Below are 13,130 nucleotides of genomic sequence, written 5' to 3'. Positions count from 1 at the left end.
CTCAACATCCTTCTTGTAGTGAGGGGCCCAAAACTGAACACAGTATTCGAGGTGCGGCCTCACCAGTGCCGAGTACAGGGGCACGATCCCTTCCCTACTCCTGCTGGCCACATTATTTCTGATACAGGCCAGGATGCCATTGGCCTTCTTAGCCACATGGGCACACTGCCGGCTCATGTTCAGCCGGCTGTCAACCAGCACACCCAGGTCCTTTTCTGCCGGGCAGCTTTCAGCCACTCTTCCCCAAGCCTGTAGTGTTGCATGGGGTTGTTGTGACCCAAGTGCAGGACATCTTTCATATCACTTTTAGAAATACCACACTCAAACCAAAATTATTCCAGGAAAGTCAGATCTTTCACAGGTAAATGTGATCCGATGCCTGCAAATACACCTTAGAGCAGAATTCCTCCATAGAGTATCACCCAAAACAGCAGGGATTTAATGTCATTGCTAGGCAAAACTACCTGATGTAATAGAGAAACTTTCTGCCAAATCTTTCCAGCGCTGTTTGTGACATGGGGAGATCTAATTTTAAGAATATGCAAATGACATCATTCATACACTGACGGGCTCAGACTTTGTTGTGGTTGTTTTAAGTGACTGTCCCGGAGGAAAAGGAATTATCTGGCACGTGTTCTTCCTCTTCTCCTTTTTATAACCCTGACCAGAAAACAGTGAGCTCTGTCACGTTTTTATCCAGCTTGCAGGTAAAGGGTTACAGATTCTAGGAAGTATTAAATGCAAACTTTAAAGGATTTTATTTTCATCTGCAGTCACATGATGTCTTAATACCCAATGACACTAACTACAGTGTCTCATTAAGAGGTCATGCAAACTCCCAAGCTAAACAAGGCATTCTTATATGTTTAACATTCAGATGCAGAAGCCAAGCTAAGCCATGGAAGATTGTAATCAGAAAAAAGCTACACTTCCTGATCCACACAAAAGCTACAGGTAGGAAAAGTTCTTCTTCCTTTAAACTTGTAACGTTGTGCTTTCAAGAGAAACTGTTTACAGGGCATATTTTGCACTCTCTTTCTTTTTCGGCTTTCAAAACAGTCTAATAGTTTTATCCTGAAAATATCTGATCCCATTTGTTCCACCTGTTGTAGAGTCAATATTGTTTTTATACTCAGAAACACAGTTGGCTTAGCAGAAAACCAAACAAAACAATCTTTTTAAACCAAATGTATTTAAAAAGTAGTATTTTTAAAGATTTCTTAGTTATTGAAACGTTTGTGTTAGCGTATGTGGGGTGAAGGGGGAGTTAATGTGTCTTTGATGTCTGAAACGAAGGGATTTAGAACTCTTCCGACTTTACTTACACCATGAATTGCACATTGTTTCAGTCACTTCAGTCAAAGTGTATTTTAACGGATGTGGCTTCCTCACTGAACTTACATGATTTCTGATTTCCCCTCCTAGAATTTGGTGTATTAAAAAAAAAAAAAAAAAAGTCTTGCAAAAGCAAATGAAAGGCAGATGGGGAGGGTATTTCAGTGCTCCATAAAAGGAGAAAATTTTACAAAATAGGGAGTAGGAGGAAAGTCAGTTAAAACGCAGTTAATTGAGAATTTGAATGACATTAAAGCATATCCATTTTCACACGGAGAGATAAAGTTTCACTGACAATTGCTGGCAATATCGCAGTTCATTTTTTTCACTTGTGCTGAAGGATTTTTCCAGGGTACAGTATTAGCATTTTTATCACCAAGATCTTTTTCTCATCACAATTTTTCTTTAAACTGTAATTGTTTTCAGACAGTGTTCTAAATACTCAGCATTTTAATCCCTTTATAGACTACATTCTATAAAGCTACAGAATCTATATTTACTAAAAGATCTCTAGTGCATCATAAGATTTCCACCCCCTGGGGATTCCCACTGCACAAAAGCAGCAAGCGGTGTTTATTGTTTTACTCCTACAATGGTTTGGTAGTGATTGCAAGCAATGAATGTTTTCCTCAGTTTATTCTGTAAAACCTGTCTCTCTTTCTTCTTCCCATATAAGGCTAGGGGATAGTAAAAAGAAGTGGAGAATAATAATACCTACAGCACCTTGCTTCAGATAAGCTCTCAACTTTCTTTGCAAAAAAAGTGCTTTATCATTGCCAGTACTTAAAATAAATTTGAGAAAATTTGATCCCAAACAAGTTTACCAGTAGTGCTTCAAAAAATTAATATTGTTATTCACTTTCAGGGTGACCATCTCAAAACATCGTAGGTCTAATGTTGAGGAGGACCAAGATCCTAGTGTGGCCTAGTATGTTCAGCCTGAGACATCAAAACATTTTTTATCAAACTAATTGTACTCCTAACCTCCCAGCAGAGTCGCTCACAACTGCACTGGTGGGAATGTAACAAAAGCCACTACACTTTAAAAGAACTGTTCCAAGTTTACTATAACTGACCTTTTAACTTATTTAAATTATTTACAAAAATCTATTTAGAAACTCTTGTAGATAAGGGGCTTATTTGCGAAGCTAAATTCAAATCTTAGGGGAGTGAGGGGAACACACCAGGTCCCAAATAAACAGCCATCCTATTACACAGGCTTTCACTGAGGAGGAACGTTGCACCTGACACGCTAGGAACAGCCTGCCATGGCCACTCTCTTTTAAGAAATGTTTGTACAAATTGGGTGTGTCATGGTAAACCAGCACTTAGTAGCTCAGTAGTTAAATCTGTTGAATGTTAATTACGCAAAGTATCTGTGTAGGGTGGAAGGTAGGACAAATGCTAAAGTTACTCTGTGACCAGAAAGACAGACTAGCCATTGAATGAGAGGGAGCAGTAACTCTTTTCCTAGAAAGGAATACAAATGAGGCATTTGCTGTCTAGCACTCTAGCAGTTCAGATGTTCCTTATACCCACAATTTTACACTCATTACAGGAATTTGCACTGCTTTAATTATTACTTTTTTCCTGATTAAATAATCCAACCTATTCTCTTGCTTTGTCACATCAATACAGAGTCAAGTGTAGTGTTGTTTCATGGGGAGGACACACAAATCAAATACTTCCTGCTCATAAACAAGGAAAGAGAGAGGTTCTTGGAAACTGAGATTATCGGAAACCCAAGAAATATTTTTTCACTCGGATCTTGGGGGAAATCAAGCAAACATAAAAATCAAAACACTACCAGAAGTTTGGAATAGTTTTTTCTTTACCCCAAAATCAGAACTAAGCCAAGCGTTGGTCAAAAGCCAATCCAGATCTTCCAAAAGGCTTGCAAATCTCAGGAAACTTGTACCAGATTTAAGGCTAATACTGAGGATCATCAACCTGATGATTTTTGCGCAGCTCTAGGTCAGTGGGAAGCCAGAGTAAAGCCTGCAAGTGAAGGGAACTGTGGCTTCCTTGGAAAGCCTGGTTGAAAGTGGTCACAATGCAAGGTAAACATTTGTGAGTGCTGAGGCCCCCCTCTGACCACACGGTTATTTGTATCTGATCTCAAGGAAACAAACTTACTTTAAGTAAGTATTTGCTGCCAGGCTTTGCTGAATGAAAGCCAAGGAAAGCCTTTCTTCAGGTCTTTCAGGAAGGGATGGTCTTTTACCATGTTTGCACAGTATCTAGTTAAACACAGCCTCAGCATTGTCTTCATCTTCCACTGATACCATTTCACAGAAGACTTGGGATGGGGGGGACTCAACACACGCAACCTACTGAAACATGATGAACTGTAGTCAGGTAATAAATATTTGTTTGAAACTTATAATTCCTCCTTCAGACCCCGTTTATCTGAGAATTATGTATGGTCACCTGTCAGCAGAGCAAGCCCATGATTTCCACACAACAAAGTTGTGGGGAGGGCACAGCTAACGCAGAGCAGGAGACCAAATCCCTGCTCCTTAACCAGCAGCACCTCATTTAGCTCCTGATCGTGCTAGAGAAGAAACATCAAAACTTCACGTCCAAGCAATGATGCATGGAAATCGTTGATTTTTGCTGAGCTACAGAAGAGGAGTGCTGGCAAGCAGGACGTATTGCTAAGGAGAACAGGTATAAAACACGATGTAGTTTTACTTATTGAAAGTTTTATATCAAAATGGACAAAATAAATGAGTTTTGATAGAAAGGTCAAAAGGGATTATTGGAAAGGGGGGAAAAAAAGGCAGCAATTTTCCCGTGAGCTCTCCTCTGAGTCACTTTCACTTAAACATATGGAGGAACTTTAAAATTTTATTAAGAGCCGAGTACATTGTTTGGAAACTAAACATTTAATCACTTACAGCAGGAAGCAGGGAAAAAAAAGAAAGGCCCAAGTTTTCTTTTTTGTCTGCAGTTTTTATACAAGTTTATTTAACTTCCATTTTTTCACTTTAACCACAGATGTTTGCTGCAAAGCCACAGATGCTTTCTGGCTAGAAAAATATTTCTGGTTGAATATTCTATTATTAATTCACATAAGTTACTTTTCCATTTGGGATAGCGAGGAGTAAGCCATCTCCTTGGGGCTTACTTTTTTTGGTGTTACCAACTGGGCCTGGCTCAACCTTGCATCATTTCCCAACTATTTAATATAGTTGTATATTTCTATTAAAGAGCAGTTAATTGTCTGATTTTATGTAAACAAGGTCCAATGCCTTGCTATAGCAGGCAGTCTGCTATTCTGAAAGAGCTGAGTAACAAGGACAAGAGTAGCCCATGTCAAGAACACACACCCAATGACTGAAAACCCTTTCAACCTGAAATCCACCCTGGGAACTTTTCATACTGGCTCCAGTGGGAATAGTATCAAATCCTGATGCTGTCAACAAAGGCCAGGAGAAAAAGTAATAACCCGATGCAAGCTATGCCAGTGCTACCCAGCACACTGCTGCCAGCAGAAACGACAGCACGGCAGCAGCACAGGTTTGCCTGTGCTGGGCAGAAGCTCTCCATACCGCATCAAAACAGATTATCTCACTTCTGCCCAGCCTCTCGTGTTCAGGACAGGTGCATCTGGATGTTAAGGCATTTTGCCCAGGCAGGTTGGCATTAATGTCCTCTTACGACACACTCCGATGCGGAGTCTCTGAAGGCAGCTTTAAGGCAGGAGACAGGGAGTGTCCCAAATTAGCTGTTTGGAGCCACCCTCCCACAGTCCTGAGGACTTCTCAGGCTGTGGGTCTGTTCCTCCTCTGACCACCTATCCTCCTCGTTGTATTTATTGCAATGACTATTTATTGACTGAGCTGTATTTATTACACTCACTTCCCCCTTTCATCCTACAGCCACTTTGCAACACTTGTCAACAGTAGATTTGGGAGTGTCCAGCTTTATCTACCTTATTCAGCACCTGAGCTTTGTGCAACAGTCTAGGATGCAGAAACCACCGCCTAGGCCCTGACACAGCTGCCCAGCAATTTCCTCCTCTTCCTTCTGGGCTGCATGCTCCCTCCTACAGCCACACCAGTGCAGCAGGGGCCCTCCCCAAGGCCTGCTGTGCCAGGACACCTCCCAGCTCCTGGACTGCAGCCTGGAGCCAGCCTTCCGGCTCCCTTGCCTGCTGCTCCTCTTGCCCAGCTAGCAAATCCATGCTGCTCCATATTACAGGCAGTTTCTTTCCCTCCAAAAAAGTAGTATCAGCTCTTACTCCTCTTACGGCGTGCAAGCTTGCTCGTGATCGTATTTGCATGATTTTAACGCTACTAATTTCCATGGAGCTATTCTTCTCATCTACTTCTGATCTACTCATAGTAAAAAGAAGCATAAGTCTCAGACAAATTCAGGCTTTTGAAGTAAGCTGGCAGTCTCGTTCACTTACAGCTCAGTGGAAAACAAGTAGTTACTGTCAGCTGTCAGGAATCTGAATAAAGCTTTGTTAAAGGCCCCTCTGTCTCTATTTTTGGTTTGGGTGTGGCATGGAAAAAACAGTATTTACCATCTCAGTAGCTGTGCCCTTTGTGTATTTGTTTTCATGTTCCCTTTGCCCCTGTGAATTTAGCAGATGTTGCACGGCTTGATGTCAGCCCTGCATTTCTGTTGTCAGGGTACATGTTAAGTCTCCACTGAACATTAGTAATGAATAGGCAATGTCTGTGCAGCAAAGATACCGATTCAACTGCCAGGCACTGTTTCAGAGGCAAATGTGGATGAAGACCAAAAATACCACAAGATTTCATTTGCAATGGAAATGAAACAAAAGCTATGGTCATCAGCCCTAAACTGAAGGCCTCCAGGGGCCTGGAAGCTACAGCCATGTGCAATGTCCCAATTTCTGTCCTTAACATATCTTTTTAAATTAAAATCACTTGGGAATATTTTCCATTGCTTTGGATGAATGCACACAGATTGCTAAAAGGCTAGTCCATATTTACCAATATACATTAAAAACTAATGCTCAGTGCAATTATCCAAGTGCAATTATCCAGTTAATTACCTTCTATAAAAACGTTTCCATTCACTTTATATAGAGTACAAACATATGGATTTGCTAATGCACAGCTGATCGAAAAACCACAAATACAGTTTAAGAAAATAGAGCAAAGACAAAGACAAAGAGCTAGATGCTAGGGGAAGACCAGCTTGCTGCTTTCATGGCCAATACCAGCACCAAGTATTCATCAAACTACAGCCTTAGCTTTGTTTCATTTCTCTGCCATCCTTCCATGATAAAGCTTTATGGTGGCACCACTGAAATCAGTGTGGCTGGACTTTCCTCCTGGAGAGAGTGAGAGAGCACCTATTTAGCTCAGAGCTCATATTGTTACCCACATTTTGCATGTGAGGGAAGGTCAGGTTTGAGAAGCAAGGAGCTAAATCAGCCCCGTGGCTCTGTGCAGGTGGCAGAATTTGAATCCAAGCCTCCCAAATGCTCTAGGAGCCAAAGCTGCCACTAGAGACTAACACCCTTTAAAAATCCAACCCAGTGCCAGTAACTTTCTTGTCATAGGACAATATGTTAGACTGGCCAATAAATAAAGTTCTAACACACAGGCAGCAGGTATTTGCTTTACAATAGAGCTACCTGAGACACACCATTTCTAGCCATGGCATAAACTGTTTGGAACAAAGAGTTCTGCTGGAAATGTCAGCCTGTTAGCATACAGCATCAGGAGCTACTCCACTGCTGAAACACAGTCCCACAAGTCGGACTTAATTGTGCAATTTTCATTGATAATTTTGGTGAATACAGCCCATTCTTTTGCACAGGATTAAAAGAAAGAAAAAAAAGGATTACTAAGCTGGCTCGATGCCAGACAACACTAAGTCTTTTAAGGCAATGAATACTTTTCTATAGCTTTCAGATATTGTTCTACTGAGAGACTGAAAAAGGTTGCAAATACAATCAAGATAAGCAATTCAATAATACAACAGAAATGCAGCTGTATTTCACTGCTATCTCACCATTACCATATCTTAGCCACATTTAGACCTTTTTAATGCAGTGGTCAATACTTTGCATGTGCCTTGTGCTGAGAAATAATTATTTTAATTATAACATAAAAACTCTTTGCTCTTGTTCACAAAACCGTTGTGTTTAATCATTCCCTTAGCCACCCATCATCACACAATGTCTGTGAAGGAAATTGGTTTAAAATAACCAAATGGAAAAGTTTACAGGCACTCTAAACAGCTCTAGATTAAATTATCTCTGCTTTACACATTAATCTAAGTGCTGTATTTAAAAGAAAAGAAAACCCCTTTGAATCAAAAAGAACTCATGTAAGAGAAAAAGTCACATCACATAAAAGGGTCTTTATTAAGGTATTGTATCAGTCTTTTCTTGAAGATTTTTGAGTGTGACTTTTAGCATTTTCTGCATTTTTCTGTTTTAAAAGATTTGTTATCCATTTTCACAGTTACTTTGTAACGATGGCCCAAATAATCCTCTGCTTTTCTACTCTCTGCTGACCATTCTTTATGTGAAATGTTCAGGAGCAATGAAGTAAAAAAATGCATCCTAGTATGTTTCCCCACACTTGTTATGTAGAAGCAGTACTGTGTAGGGGGAGCATCTTGAGCAATGAAACTGGGGGCAAAAAAGGGCGAAGGAAAAAGAAATGCATGAGGTGTATTAATATCTTTCAGGCTGTGTCTGATCTGAGAGCTGATATAGATGTAACCTGATAAAGAAACTCATTTATATGGCTTATACTGTTTTAGAAAGATACCTATTTTTAGCGTACATATTTGATCCTTCTCAAACACCCCCATAGTTGACTGGGTCTACGCAGTTCTACTTACAGGCTACAAGACCATCTCAGAAATAACTGCTTGAGCCAGGCACACCATAGCCTTACCATTCACTGAAATACCATATTCTAAACATTTGGTGCCCCTAGATGCTAGGCATTCATCTGAACTGTGGACCACCAATATCTGACATAACTAACAATATTACCATTTTGCTCACAAAATAAACCAACTCTGCTCCCACAACACATCAAATTCTTCTGCTGAGGAAAGGATCTTCTTGAGGTTTCCCAACACAAGCTATATTACTTACCTGGATTTCATGTTGTGATCCAATTAAAAACCAACAAGGATAAGAAATCATGATGAAAGTGATAAAATTGATTTTATACCACTATTTCCATACAGGACAACTGGGTAAGGAAAGTTTGAGTTTGAGGTTTGTTTGTTTTTTAAGATGGGCAAAGTCAAATTTTTCTTTCAAACCCACTGACTCATGCACAAAGTATATTGTTCTCCAGGCTTTACATTTACTACTTCCACACCATTCTTCTGTATATGTCTTAGCCCAAACACTGTGCCCTATGCACACCTTCTGATTCTCAGACCTACTAGCAGCCATGAATTTGGGCAGGAGGCTGAGTTGTTAATTCATGGTGTTCTCTTTCAGTCTTCCCAGGAAAATATACGTTTTGGCTGAACAATGAATTTATAGCATGTGCTTTGTGGGTCATACCTACTCCTCTGTGTAGGACTCACTTTGGACTAGCAGTCACAAACCAAGGATGTAACTCTTGCAAACTCAAGCTATTTATAAACAGGTTTCAGTATCTTTTCTTTCTGTTTACATTCCAATCTGAAGATCCAGTTATAACTTGAAATCTTCCCAAAAGATTTTCCAGTCTGCCAGCCACACAAAATACAATTTTTTTCCTGTATCAACCTGAATTTCCTTTGAAACAATGAAACCAACATCAACTCTTTTCCCTGTGGGTTCTGTTTGCCCTTCAAGGAGCTAAAGTTTCATGTTTTCCCCCCAAACCTGTTGAGTTGCCTTAACCAGTTAAGCTGCCAAACATGTTAAATTGCCTTTGTCACACCATTTTGAAGTCTGTAAACCATTGATTCTTCTAGCCTTATGAAATTATTTTCAGTTCTCTGTATCATTCCAGCTTGATACAGAAAGACAAATCTGCAAAAAATTGTTTCATAAGGCCAGTATCTGAGATGAGCCCCAGAAGCATGGCTTATTGCAAATCTGTGGTTTGCACTGCTGTAACAGCTGCATTAAATGAGTATTAGTTAGGATAAAGTAAACTTGACTGAATTTCTCTAAAGTACATTTACGGCAGATAATCCAGTAGTGGTATGCTCTCTGTGCTACAGGGTTTTTATTGTTCAGTATTGTGCCACGAAAGAGCCTAGATTTATTTGTATGTTCTACTCTTGACATGAAATAAAGTTAATCATAGACTGAGATTTCTTTGTTCACTAAAACAGATTTTTTCTGGCCTGTTCAATTCTACTTTATCTCACATTCCTACAGCCTGCGATATTCTTCTGTCTGCAGAGCTTACTGTGCAGTGCATTGCTAACACAGTTGAACAGCTCACCTAGATACCGGCACAAATTCCCTTACCCAAGGACTGAGTCAACCAAGAACCACCTGTTTTCTAGGTTTGGCCTTCTGTTTCCCAATCTGTGCAAGTCTCTATTGTTACCCTGCAGGACTTGAACTTTATTCAGGTTGTTTTGGTTTTCCTCATCTCCATGGCATCCCCGGTAAGGAGCATAATATCCAAAGATATCATAAAAAAGCCCTTTGTGCTCCAGGAGATATGCAGGGTTTCTTGAATAAAGCTGCTGGAAACTTTGCAAAAGAAACTATGTGAGTAAATACACTACCACCCAGAAAAAGCCATGCTCCCTCTCCCAAGCAAATGCAAAGGTTAACTCCATCAAGCCCTGCAGATTCAGGAGTCCTTCATACTCAGAACTTCCTCATCACACAGCTCTCGCAGCTCATTTGACAGAAGGAGAATTAAGCTTAAGTTGGCAAAGACCCCATTAATTTATGCCAAGAAAATCCCACACAATTTGGAATTAATCAATAGCACAGAAATCCCCTCCCACCTACCACATGGAGCCCAGTCTCCAAAAATCTGCAGTCTCTCTCTAGGGTGGTATTTGAAACAAGCCTGTTTGCAGAACTAGTTTCACGCTCCTCCCATGCCACCATCCAACACAGAGATCTTCTGCTACTTTCCTCCCATGGAAAAAGTAACACACCTATGTGGAAAATGAAGACTAGAGCATCATAAAGCCTGGAAAAGCCTGATATGAGAAAATCTTCTCCCCACTGAGCCAATACACTTTTCTCCCACTAAGAAACACTCTATTTCTAGTCCAGCAAAAAGCAACACAAACAAGACTTAGCACTTGTGTCAATGAGCCCTTTTGAAAGGCCTGGTAACAAAGGTATGCCTGAAACAGAGCCTGGGCTTCACCTTTCTTCTTTCTCCAGGCATTTCTTTTGCTTTCCAGGAGGCCTGAAGATCTCTTTATGGAAGCAAAGATTGCGATTGATTGCCAAAAAGCTTTCCATGAATGGCCTTTTTGAACTATTTAGGTGAGAGCCTGGAAGACTCTGAGGTGTTTTGTTATCCACAGCATGCAATTACCTAGCTCCCATTATACTTCAGAGCTTTTGCCCCCTCCCTTCCTGCAAGACTTCCCCATATAAAGAGGCTGTAGGTGCTTTGCCTCTAAGTTACCTTCAGTTTTTTGCAGTATTTCCTTGTTTGTGTTACAGCAGCATCTACAGGCACCAGAACCGATAAAGGCCTCATTCCTCTAGCTGTCAAGGAGACACCTAGTAAGACGTACCCTATTTAAACACTTACAGATTAACTAGACAGTTCCAGACGGGACCCAGACTTCTGGCACCTGCTTACTTTAGAGAGAATAAGGAAGCATAACCCAATCCCATCTTGCTTATTAGTAAAGAATACACCATCCCTGAGAAATAAATGCTCTGGATTTTAATCCCTTTGGATTTAGGAGGCACTTAACCACAGGTACCTGAAATCCCCAGTGATGGGTGACATCAGGAGGTTATTACACAACATGTGGTGGCCACTGCCTCATGTGCTTTGACAACAGTGGGTTCTGGTGTCTGCCCCGTGCATAAGGTGGGCTCAGAGCTCACCCAGAGCAGCAGGGACTCTTCAAGTCAAGGGAGCACCAGGTTTGTGAACCTTGAGTTGTTTTGGACAATGTGGCTGTCAAGCTGCCTTGCTCAGAGAGAAGGATACTTGCCACAAGCATGCTGCCGTCACGCCCAGTAACAGGACTTTAGACAGCTACACAGATTTTGCGGGCAAAATCTTACATTTAATAGGCACTAACATCCCACACAGCTAGGTAGGGCCTTTGTGAATTGTTCTCTCATGATGTGACACTTGACTGGTGCTGGAGCTGGGCCGGAGCCACATCCCACAGATCACTCCTGTAGCCCACCCACTGCTGGGGCAATGAAGAGCACAGGCAGGCAGCATTAGCAGGAAAGCCACAAACAGACTGCTAGGTGTTAGTCAGACCTCTTAATCACAAAGCTGTCCTCCCCAATCATTGCTCCACCCAAACCACACAGCTAATTACCCTAATATTAATGTTTGCCACCTGTTTCCTTCTTCTTAGGCTTTGCCAATGGAGACATCCTTTCCCTAAGCCTGAGTTCCCAAGGTTCCACACTTTTCATGTCTGTAAAACCTTCTACTATCTGAAAAAGTAATAAATGAAAACAAAATATATCAGGGGATCTTTCAAAATAGCTTGAGCTAGTCAAGCTTTGTTTCTTTTGTACAACATTATGCACAATGTATTCCTTTCCAGAGGCAACAACAGTGAAGAGTTTCCGCTCCCCTCTCCCCACACAGGCTGCAGCAGGGCTGGCATTTTAAGACCATGTCACAACAGCACAGGTGTTGCAAATTGAACAGCAGACTTGTTTTGCAGACTCCCCTGTTGGTTTCTGACTATTAAATCCTACCTGACAAAGGAGACTCCTTTGTTAGAGAAAGAAAGGAGGAAATCAGCAAAGAGCAGCCTCTGTGTCCTCTCACCTCTGGGGAAAACCTCTCCCAGATGCTGCGCTCAGAGCCAGTGCCCAAGGGGACACCTTTGAGACGCCCTCAACTCCACCTGTCTTAGGACAATGCAATGGTTTCAGTGGGTGTCAAGGTCTCTGGTTCACAGGCTCTCACCTTATGGGCTCAGATTAAGCTCTAGCCACAAGCAGACTGGTTTTTTTTTTCAGGACTTATGTTCATTGTGAATTTTCAAACTCACTTTTTTCCTTTTGAATACATATAGCACAGCATAAGGAACAGGTGAGAAAAGGGCCATCTCTTGACCATCTCTCTGAACTGGCAGCAGTTCAGCATCATAGAAATTTAGTTGTGACAGGAAACTACACCACAAGTCACTTATATGTCACTGTTGCTGGAAGAAAGTTTTGTAACAGAGAAAATAAAAATATAAGCTTGATACATTTAAAGGATTTCAAGAGGTAATATGCCAGATAGCACAGTGTGAAAAAGCCTTCTTTTCTGTAAAGAACAAAAATTCCTTCAGACCCCTTCCTCACCTCATCACAATGAGCTGTGTAGACTGAAACTTGATCAGATAGAAAGGTGAGGAAAGCACCGACTCACATTTTCGTGCAGATTTGCCAGTCCATCCTAGCTGAAATGAACTCTGGTGTCTTTTTTGACATGAACAAGGCAGGATTTGACAGAATCTAGCAGCTATCTGGGTCTCCATCAGCAACTCAACCACTTTCCTGTAGCTTCACCATCTCATCTTACCAGCACTGTGATCCAAACTGGGAAAGAAGCTCAGTTCTTTGGAAATCAAACTGGCAGCCTGACAAGGAGCACAAAAACTAAGCCCTGATGTTTTTTTCCAGGGGTACAAGAACCTCAAAGCTCTTTCAAATAGGGAAA

This window comes from Pygoscelis adeliae, unplaced genomic scaffold (genome assembly GCF_000699105.1).
Source record: "Pygoscelis adeliae isolate BGI_AS28 unplaced genomic scaffold, ASM69910v1 Scaffold133, whole genome shotgun sequence".
NCBI lineage: Eukaryota > Metazoa > Chordata > Aves > Sphenisciformes > Spheniscidae > Pygoscelis > Pygoscelis adeliae.
Note: the sequence above shows the minus strand (reverse complement) of the source record.